This window comes from Montipora capricornis, chromosome 6, assembly GCF_036669925.1.
Source record: "Montipora capricornis isolate CH-2021 chromosome 6, ASM3666992v2, whole genome shotgun sequence".
Lineage (NCBI taxonomy): Eukaryota > Metazoa > Cnidaria > Anthozoa > Scleractinia > Acroporidae > Montipora > Montipora capricornis.
This window is the reverse complement of record NC_090888.1, coordinates 16,630,101-16,641,625: the sequence shown is the minus strand read 5'-3', so window position 1 is coordinate 16,641,625 and position 11,525 is coordinate 16,630,101. Positions and strand designations below refer to the sequence as shown.

At 41.0% G+C, this 11,525-nt stretch overlaps 1 long non-coding RNA gene across 1 annotated transcript; it reads left to right on the top strand.

Annotated features, from left to right (window-relative positions):
• The first annotated feature begins 369 nt into the window (after positions 1-369).
• Positions 370-9,337, top strand: LOC138051649 (uncharacterized). The gene is made up of 5 exons (XR_011132869.1): positions 370-411; positions 2,486-2,611; positions 5,245-5,386; positions 6,460-6,615; positions 8,017-9,337. It is a non-coding gene; the product is annotated as an uncharacterized lncRNA (long non-coding RNA).
• The last annotated feature ends 2,188 nt before the right edge of the window (positions 9,338-11,525 follow it).

The following is an 11,525-nucleotide window of genomic DNA, read 5'->3' as shown; positions in this document are numbered from 1 at the left end:
CTTTGATTTATTCGCTTGCTACTGGGGATACATTATTTTGACATGAGGGACTGAGGTGTCAATCAAAAATTCCGAGTCGTGCAATCAGAGATCCCGTTCGTGGGCTAACGGGAGTTTTCATAATTAAGGGGTTTGTCCGCAAGCGTTTCCTTCTCCTCTCCTCCCCTCCCCCCCTCCCACCAATTTTTTTTTTTTTTGCGCTAGCCCTATTTTCTCGCGGCCAGGAAAATGAATTCGTTTCTCGCCCGCTGGAGACGCTTGCTACGCAGGCTACTGAGCCATCGGTGCACGATTTTGTCAATTCCGACATGTATTTTTTTCTAGTACATAGAGCATCTGCCACTAAGGAAACAAGTACATGCCATGACTCAGCCAAAGAAAACAGGAGCAAGAGAAAGCCAAAGTAAAAAAGTAAGTGATCCGTTTATGTTTTGCAAATGGCCTTTTGAAAACTGGAAAATCTTGCAACTGACTGAAGTAAAAAAACCCTGAGCTTCTCAATAGAGCCAAAGTAACATTGCTTGCAATAACTCTCTTCTTTAAGTAATCTGTGTTACATGTATAGGGGGTAGGAGTCTGAGGAGAGAAAAATATAAATAATGAGGACGCGTTAAGGACGGTGCATTCTTACTTAAAGGTTCTTTTTCGCGATTTATGAATATGCGGGAAAAGCAGATCTTAACAAATGTTATTGAAATCCAAAAAGAAAATTAGAGGTAGCCTCGCCTTTTTTGAAAATAAATAATCAACAATATATGTAAAAAGGTTTAATATACAAAGTAATGTATCGCGTTCTTTTCCAAATCGAATCTTAATTATCTCTGAAAAATGCGTGGTTACCCCTAATTATTTTTTCGGATAAGAACCGCGCACCGGTGGCTCAGTTGGTTGAGCATCGGGTTGTCACGCGGGAGGTCGTGAGTTCAACTCCGGCCGGACCAACACTCAGGGTCTTTAAATAACTGAGGAGAAAGTGCTGCCTTTGTAATTACATCTGCAAATGGTTAGACTCTCTAGTCTTCTCGGATAAGGACGATAAGCCGGAGGTCCCGTCTCACAACCCTTCAATGTTCATAATCCTGTGAGACGTAAAAGAACCCGCACACTTGTCGCAAAGAGCAGGGCATGTAGTTCCCGGTGTTGTGGTCTGTCTTCTGTGGTGTATCATGGTTGGGAGGGTAAATGCTCGGAGAAATTAGCTACACCAAGCTACTCTAACTTTGTGGAACTACAAGGAAAGTAGAACGGCTCTTAAAAAAAAAACCAGCTTGCTCTCTTTGGTTTGTTGTCATTTAAATTGTCTGAATTTTAAATTGTTAAATACTTTTATATTCAGTGTAAATTTGAGTAAGAAAAAACGGCTTTTCGGGACCTGTAACTGACGGGCCTTGGAGAAAGAGGCCTCAGATTGATTAAAGGAAAGGGATAGTTGGCCCCTTTTTACTCGTTTTAGAGGCCTCAGATTGATTAAGGAAAGGAATAGTTGGCCCCTTGTTACTCGTTTTCGAAATTTCGTTTTTACGTGACTATAAAGTGCTACTATGATCAAAAAATCGTTGTCTTTTTTTTCGTCAGACTCACTGGTTTAAGAATACAATACGTATGTACGCGGCTGAATTAAGGACGGTGTCTACTATTGTCATTGCGCATACGTTCTGCGCATATCGAGATACTCGGGTTTCCTATCGGTGATGCTTACTAATACAGGAATATTTTTGCGCGGTTTAAAATTATGCAGGGAAAGTTGATCTTAAAAAATTATCTTGGTATCCAAAAAGAAAATTGGGGGTAACCATGCATTGTTTAGAGATAATTTAGCTTCAATTTTTGTATAGGTAATCACATGATTTCGATTGCAGTTTGGAATAAATAAGCACGAGTAAATTTTTTCAAAGACGACCAAAATTGAATGAGCCCGTAGGGCGAGTGCAATTTGTAGTCAAAGCCGACCAAAATAGGCCTTTTGCAGCAAACGATCACATGGTACAAAATCCGTCATGCTGGAGGGCAAGCTCATTATTATTCCCCCACTGGGACATTAAAATAAAGAGACCTGAACCAGTCAAGCTTGACTTGCCTTTGTTAACCTTTAATGTCCCAGTGGGGGAATAATAATGAGCTTTCCCTCCAGCATGGCGGATTTTGTACCATGTGATCGTTTGTTGCAAAAGACCTATTGCACGAGCCCGTAGGGCGAGTGCAATTTGTAGTCTTAGTGCTATTTATTCCAAATTGCAGAAGAAAAATCATGTGATTACTTATTCATAGTATACTTGAATCACTTTGTGTTTAGTTAACATAGTTTTCAAATCCAAGAAGAATTGTTTTTTTGGTCGTAGTAGCACTTTAAAAAGTTAACCAAAGTTGACGCACGACCAGCCAGGAGCCGGGCTCCTGGACAGTCTTATTAAGTCATGGGTCAAATCCGTTAACATAAACTTCTTGCATTGATGTAAATTCAGGAATGGAACCATGTGTCTTTCAGAGTGGCTGTGGGTCAAAGTGACGGCTAATTTTGCTGACATTGCAGTACGTGTGACAAATTGTGGAAGGGGGAGAGACTTTCTCAGGAAGGGAAATTTTTGACCTGGATCTTGTAAATGTATTTATTGTGAGTGTTTTTGCCTTTCCTATGGTAATTAGAAGACGCATTTTTGTTTGTTTGTTTGTTTGTTTTTTCGCCAGCGATTTCACTGACGGACTCTAAGGATTTAATTATGGTTCTCTCAGACGAAAATTTACAGGTTCAAAGAAGCTGCTAGGCAACCATTCGAGCGGTGAAATGCACTGCTCATGGCTTAATTAGTTTGTCTTTAGGCTTGATGCGGTGAATTACTGCTCGCAATTAGGAAGACATGCTAGTTCTGCTTAGCGCAATAAATGGTTTTGACACATTTAATCTCAAATCGTTTTTCTTTGTTCAACCTCCCCTGTCCACAGCTTGTCCAGTTTGTGACTTGTGCCCACACGGTCTTGCAGGATCCAATACCGACGTTTTGTTTCATGTTATGTGTGTCGCCTGGTTAGAGTAAATTTTGTGCAGTACATTAAGATTACAGCGAAGCTCCAACAAACACAAAACAAAAACAAACAAATAAAACAACCCTGAAAAGAAAAATAACAACCCCCTCCCCTCCAAAAGAAAAGAAGGTGAAAATTTAATTTGAAATATATTAGTGATGGACTAAACATTGCTTGTTAATGTCCGTACTGGGAGCTACGGAAGTCTATTTCTAAGGAAGGAGAATTTGCTTAAAGATATATTTGTAGGATCTTAGTGTTAAAACTTGTTTTTACAGCAAAAATGCTGTCTTGTGTGGAGGTACATTTTATTTTAAGCACATGTTAAATTTGGAAATGACAATAAAAACAAGCAATAGAAAAAAATGTTGGTTTCACTGTTCTTGGCATAGAAAAAGTGTTGTGCATTCCGTAATCATTCTTCTTTAGTCGCTGATCTTCTCGAAATGTTTAGATTTTACAGTTGTCCGGCAAAGGTGTTTTCTAGCAAAACTTAATAATTTTTTTTCGGGTGCGTTTGCTCACTATGAGTTTACGTGACCACGAGAACGAATTCATGAGAAGATCATCCTGGTCCGAGCCATGAAGAAAACCTCAAACTCACTACTAGAGACTTGAATTGTGGGAAACATTGTTCCTTCATGACTGCAATGAGTCTTGTAAACGAAGAAAAATGTTATAGCTGTAGCTGTAGCTTGAAATCCTAGTCAGAAATTGTTTGAGTCTTGCTTGCTTTCAGCAACTGTATGACCTACAAAATGAATGCAAAAAAAATTTGCCTGGTTATTAAAATTGTCTCTTTTTCCTATTTTTGTTTCCTTCTTCAGGCCTGGGCAGTGGCAACAATGGTTTTAATGCCATTTTCTTATTTTTTTCAGGGGCTGGTCAATAAAAAAGGCAAGTGAAGCTATGATTTTCGCAGTTGTGAACGCAATTTTTGCAATTGCGTAGAGAAGCCTGAAAAATTCAGGACTTCAACGGGATTTGAACCCGTGACTTCGCGATACCGTGGTTGCAAAAATTGCGTTCACAACTGCGAAGATTATAGTTTCACTTGATTCCATATAGCTCAGATGGTTAGAGCGTCGCACCGGTATCACGAGGTCACGGGTTCAAACCCCGTTGAAGTCCTGAATTTTTCAGGCTTCTCTACGCAATTGCAAAAATTGCGTTCACAAATGCGAATATCATAGCTTCACTTGATTTCATATCCGCAGTTCATAAATGATCCAATTCATATACCGTAAAATTCCGAAAATAAGCTCCTCCAAATATAAGCCTCCCAAAGCGGTAACGCAAAAAATCCTCCGTGAAATCGCCCCTCCAAATATAAGACCCCGGGGAGCTTGTACTTGGAAAATTGCCCTCAAATACAAAGTAAAACAAAGCAAAAACAGTAAATTCACTTCCAACTATAAGGTTAGCCCAGTCGATTCGGAAACGCAAGTTTCCCTCCGTAGATAAGCCCCTCGAAAAAGGCCTTTGAAAAATATAAGCCACGAGGGTTATTTTCGGAATTTTACGGTATATCATTTTATCGTTAACCTAAAGGCTTAGCCAACAGGTTGACTAATATTGCAACCACGAGAACATCGTCGTATATCAAATCTGTTTGAAAATGTTTGTATTGGCGTCTTTCCATAAATCAGGTATTGGCAGATGTCCCCGCAAATAGTGAATTCCCTACAAAAGCTGTGTATTCGGACCTGTTCCCATAAGTAGGGTATCGGCAGATGTCCCCGCAAATAGCGAAGTCCCCACAAAAGCTGTGTATTCGGACCTGTTCCCATAAGTAGGGTATCGGCAGATGTCCCCGCAAATAGCGAAGTCCCCACAAAAGCTGTGTATTGGCCTGTTCCCACAAGTAGGGTATTACCAGATGTCCTCACAAGCATTAAACATTTTGTTACGTCCTCACAACTAAGTCCTCACAAAAAAATTAAAGGTTTTACAACATTTGAAGAGATGTATGAAGAGATGAGACATTAAGCAACAATCGTAGCAAATATTGTTTGGATGACTGCAAAAGAAGACGTAGTCCCCACAAGGGGGATTGGGAAACATATGGCCCACAAGTAGCCAGGGGCGCGTATGTGTGTGTGTGTGTGTGTGTGTGTGGAGGAACGTTTCTTGAGATAGGCCTCCATGCAGCGACCCTGGGGTCGGGTGTCCGAAGCGCTGACCACTGGTGCATTGGGATTTATATATTGTTTTGACTTTTAGGCTGGTGGAACTGACAAGCCGACATCGCCAAGAGGTAGAACTGGAAAGTGAGAGATCAAAGCAGTCGCAAAGCCAACTCGAGAAGACACAGGTGGCCAGAGAACGAGCCCACAAGCAGCGAGTCAAGGGTCTCGAGGAACAGGTTACTATCTGCTTTTGGTCAAATCTCTTACGGGCGCCATAATTTGGAGCCGTTTAGGGAGCCGTATTCTGCAGTACGACTCGCTCTTTGTCCAGGAAAGCAAGTACAATTAGATGCACGCGTCACGAAATCTCTCCTTGCTTTTATACCCAAATGCAATATCACGTTTATAAAAATCATTTTTAGTACAGACAATCAATTTTACAAAGTGTCCGCTAAACTATGCTTTTCAAGAAAGGATAAACAGCTTGATTTACCCTAACATTCCCTTTATTGTTGGAAATAGATATCATATGTATAGACACTTCCTGTTAGATATCAAATTTGGCATGCATCTAATGACTTTCATTTTTCGACATAGTATGTTTCGGCTTGTTTGTTTGTTTGTTTTCAATTGAAGTGCAAAAACGGCGTTACTTGCTGTAAAGGCAGTGCGGCCCAGTTGTTAGGGCGCTTGCTTTGATATCTGGGGATCCGGGGTGCAACATCTCAGCTCCTCCGGCCGGTTGGCATTCTGTTCTGTCTTGAGTTTGTTTCATTGGCCCTGAAAAGCCCTTCTGGTGAGTGGTCAATTAAGTTTGTATTCACTACTTGCACAGTCCCATAATACACCTATGTTAATTCCCCCCTCCCCCCTTCCCCCCCCCCCCCCCCCCCCAGAACTTTTGCATAACTATTGTTTGCAATTTCTCCTGGGACATGAAAATGTCCCAAGAGAAGTCGAAATCAATGCAAATACTGCTGGAGAAAGGGACGTAAGAGTATGATCAACGACTGCTAACGTTGAATAAGAAGTTAACAGTATTCAAGATCGTACCACGTCAACTCTTAGTGATTATAAATGTGATTAACGTTACCGCTCATATTGAGGACATTGTTTCCATCATGGTTGATAGTTAACGAAAAAAATATCAGATAGCCATCAAATCAGTTAACCGTCGCCAACAAGTGAATTGGCTCGATTGAACAGGTTTGCCATTTATACCCATACCGAAACCTAATTTTGCCACCTGCAACTTTTCTCTGCTTTGGAGGTATTTTAATACAATCCTCCAGTTTTTTTTTTTGTATAGGTGGCTACCTTGAAAGACCAGCTTTCCAAAGAGATTCAAAAGAAACATTCTTACATCACGCGGACTGTACAGAAATCAGATGAAATACGGGATCTTTGAGGCAAACTGGAGGACTCACTTCACACCGTAGCACGTGACACTGTATACGAACCATCGGTGCTAGAACTAGCCTGTTCCAGGCTCTCAGATAGTCGAGAAAACGAAAAGAACTGCGTGTGAAAAGCGAGTGGGGGTTTGGGTCGAGGCGAGGCGGGAGAGCCTGTAAGCATTTCTTTAAATTCTTCATTCCGCCCACTTTGCAAATAACCTTTCGCATGCCAAAATGTCAATGTCAAAGTGTCGAAAAAGGGCGGCATTGTGTGATCCCACGCGAGTTCAAGCGCGATTCTTTTATTGTTGTTCAGAGGTGATGCGCTAATTCTCACTTGTGCGAGTACGTTAGCCAGAATTTAAGGCACTTTTAGGAAAATAACTTTACAAGCGAACGAAGGCCGTTAAAGCAACCGGGAAACGAGTGTCAAGGAAATCACCGACGGGAGATTTAGCAAATTCGACCAAAAGACACGACCAGTTCGAAAGCTGCGAGTTCCTGACGCTCTGTTGACTTTTCCAAGGAAAACAGAAACCCGACCATTGAAGTTTCTAGCCTAGATGATAAGATGGTCTCATCAATAAACTTCAGCTCTGATGCATCAGGACAACCGGTAATGAATGTGAAAGATTGATATTTCATGTGGATGGCTTTAATTGCATTTGCAGTATACAGACACGTAGCCATCACCTTCGCTTCCTGAAATCGCTTGATCTTTGAAAGCTTTAAGACATACAACGGAAATACAAGCCTGTTTTCGGCAAATTTCTGGGCTCTTTCAAAGTGGTTTTTTCTTTTTGTGCTCATTTTTTCGAAGGCGATGAAGGCAGAAATTTCATTGACCCTAGCTGGTGAATTCGAATACGCAGCCAAGTATTTGCATAAGAAAGAATAACAAAATATTGTATTTTTCTCGTTCGTCAGAGTTTTCAGAGAGCGCCGTTGAATGCTAACAATTGTGGCGTGCAGGGGAAATAATAGTTGTGTCAAGTGCGAACTATATATCGTACCCGGTGATGCTATATTGTAAGCGGTGTGGAGAGATGTCGTATTACAACATTGAAGCGCTTTCGCAACGCGCGGCAGTAACTGAAAATTTATGCTTTTACCAAAACCAGTTGGAAGCATTGCAAACGGATCGTTTTTTCGACTTATTAAAGTTGAACAGACACAACTTTTGCTCGAATCTGAGGGCTTGTACGTACGTTTGGGAATACTTTTAGACACTCGGCGACAGAGTTGACCTCTTTCTTTCGTGCTCCGCGCGTGAATCGAAATGATGACGAAAGTGTTGATGTAAACTGTCAAAATTGACCAATCAGAGGGTATACCAGGAGCTGGTATACCGGAATGAAGAATTTAAAGAGATGCTTACAGGCTCTCCCGCCTCGCCTCGACCCAAGCCCCCACTCGCTTTTCACACGCAGTTCTTTTCGTTTTCTCGACTATCTGAGAGCCTGGAACAGGCTATGCTAGAACGCGAATCTCAGAAACTTGAAGACTCTGTAGATGCAAGCTACTCAACTTCGCCCATGCGCCGAACCAAATCTGCCTCACCTCCAGTCAAATTCCCGACCGACAAGATACCGACAAGCACGCCAGCCTACGCCGGAATCTCTCCATCTCGCCGAAAAACTCCGATTTCATCTTCGTTGGCTCGCCGCAGTACCCCCGGAGTTAGCCCATTACGCAAAACTAGAAAGTCAACCACATGAACTACATACTTTATTCTTAGGTTTTCCTTTAAATTAGCGTTTTATCCATTTGAACCTTCTTGTTTGGAGCTACAGAAAAGTGAAATTTATTGTCATACATTGTTTCCACTGACTGTCTTAAGTTAGCTTTGCAAAATCGTTCTCCAACGTTTGTGAATTGATCATTTTCTTTTGAAAAGTATTACGTTGTAATCACCATATCTTATATTTTACTCCGCTGATTTTAACTTTTTGATTGAAATAGATATCGATTTTAAACCCATTCTTGCTATAGATCCAAAGAAGTTGTATTTGATTTTCGCTTAGCATGGTGTGTGATTGCCACCGCTTAGGGCCGGGTTCAGAACATTTTAGACAAAATCGCGCTTTCCGGCCCTGTTGAAAGGGAACTTCCATTCTTACTAAAAATTAAGTTTAAACCGAAGGAAATTACGTTTACAAACAAATTTGTTCGAAATTTGTTTTTAAAACAGTGTTTATATCAAGAAAAGTGAATTTTAAAATCGCTTATTTTCACTTTCAAATTTCGCGGGTGCAGGCATCTTAAATAATTGTGATGTTTCGGTTGCCCTATTGTTCTAACACAAAGACCTTTTGTCTAATAACAATAGAGCAACCGTAACACGTCACAATTATTCAAGATGGCGGCGCCCGTGAAATTTGAAAACAAAAATAGGTAATTCTAAAGCTTATTTATTTCGGATACAAACACTTTCTTTGAAAATACTGTAGACTGACTTGACTGTAACGGTTATTTTCTGTGATTTAAGGTTATTTTTTCGTTGAAGTGCAGGTTCCCTGTAACGCCTCTTGACCGTGGATTGTATCTTTAGTTCACTGCATATGATTGACTGACTGACGGAACATCAACAGTATCCTGATGCTTCCGCTGTTTGAACAAAAGTGATTCTCGATAAACTTGCAAAGTTTACATCAATTTTATTTTAAACAATATCTTTTTGGAAAGCGTGTATTATTTATTTGACCTTGAAGGAATTAAACGTGTAACTTATTTTATGTACCCAAAAGAGTGATTAGTCATCTTGAAGTTTTAATAAAAGTGATTGCTATGAGTGAATTTGCGAGCATGTTATTGCACTAATCAGAGCATGCAGCATTATTTAGTAGGGAAAGAGAAAAAAATCGTGCGAAAAATGAGTGGGGACCCAAGCCCCCACTCGCTTTTTCCACGCGGCTGTTTTCGTTTTCCCGACTATCTGGGAACCTGGAACAGGCTATATTTTCGTTATTTTTTGAGTAATGTGTTAATTCAAAAGTTTAATTTGCGATGACCGGTAAAAAGAAAACAAGTGTAGAATTAACAAAAAGTTAAACTGAAGTAAATTTAAAATGACTTGTGAAATGAAATGTCACGCAGATGCAGAAAAATGCTGACCAAAACTCAACGCTCTGGCATCATGATTGCCGTTGAATTTACAATATATTTTACTTCTCTGCTATCTGTGCATACATACTGTTCTGTCTGTGGCCCGAGTTTTCAGTTGATGTACTTTGCCTGTGTATGCCGACGCTAATCGTGTTCCGGAATAATTTTGCATAAATTAAGTTTGTTCCTTTTCGCTGACCAAGATGGCAGTCTCCTTTGATTTCATTTTCAAAATGGCATCCAGTGTGTCATCGAGCGTGACTTTCCAACGAGCTGTCGACCGTATTTGCGAGACTTTCAATATTCGTTCACTCTATCCAGAGCAAGAAGAATGTTTGAAAGAACTTCTGGGAGGAAAAGACGTATATGCAAGCCTTCCTACAGGATATGGAAAGTCAGTTATCTTTTATGCTGCTCCAATCGTAGCCGATCAAGTCTTCGAAAGAACACGTGGAAGCAGTAAGATTGTTATCATATCGCCACTAAAAGCGCTGATGGAAGATCAAGTCGTCTACCTGAAATCCCTGGGTTTGTCTGCTATTTCACTGCACGATGAACAATCCGTGTCGCATTTGACGTATATGCCTGTCGCAAAGAATCGTTGACTTCTCTCAAGGTGGAAATAAGTTCCCTGGTTTTCTTTAATTTCACAAGGCAACACCGACAAATGTAAGAAGGATTAAATTCTACGCTGAAATCCAGGCGTGACATCTCCGATTTTACGTTGAAGTCGGTACATCCGTCGACTAGATTTTATCCCCTTCCTTAACAATAGCAACGCAACAAAGAACACAGGCACTCGCCAAAGGTGCAGCTAGCATCATTGATCAGATCACATTTTCGTTTTGGGATAGCCGAAATGTAAAACGAAAAAATATTATTTGTGATAGCTGTCTCAAACAATCTGTGTTTTCACGACTCGCGGGAAAACCATCAATTCACCAATCAGAACATAGGAAAGCGCTTTCGTCATAACATCAACATAACAACCAATCAAACGTTTTCCCCGACATTCCGGGGAAACCACTCGCGGTGTGGATCACGATAAGCATCGCCATTACACAGACGTCTCTCTGACCGATTTTTTCCCGGCGAGGAGGCGGATGTACACAGACTATTAAAAACTCGACCTATTCAATTTACTGTCCAAAATGGTTCCCTAGAAAAGTTAGGGGAAAGCGTATGCGTTACTAGTGAGGTGGGTGGCAAAGGCTCATCGTCCCCAGAGCCCGCTTTTCTTTCGGTCGGCATCAAGAACACATGGCTTTTAACGGTCAGGAAAAGCTTTGTCCACTAACTTGTGCAGGAAGAAGAGATCTCTCAAAGTATACCAGAATGAGCACAATTCAGTCAAGGAAACTGGAGAAATTTTGCTTTCTACGCATGCCGAACTAATTTGCAAGCGCTTATTTTGCACCTGGCTGAAAAGGCCGTGGAGTGTATAACCTGGAAACGGGTTTGTAGGCTAGGTTTAGCTCTTAAACAGCACGACAGTGGACCAAAAAACCTGGCTGAAAAGGCCGCGGAGTGTATAACCTGGAAACGGGTTTGTATAGGGTCGGTTTAGCTCTTAAACAGCACGACAGTGACCAAAAAACCCCTCAACTAGCTTCAAAACGTGTTTTTCGGCCAAATCTCTAGTAGCCAAAGGGTTAATACGTATTTTACGAATGCGCATGCGTTCTCTACTAACTCTGCTTACCACATGAACAAGAACAAGGAAAAAAATTCAGAACTGTAGACTATCCCTAGTTTTTATTACATGAATAGAGGAGCTACCGTAGTCAAGGGGTTAATCACGCATGACTCAGGGACCGATTAATCTCTCCCTCTTTGGATCGAAAGTAGCACGGGGGACCCCAGACCGAGTTTT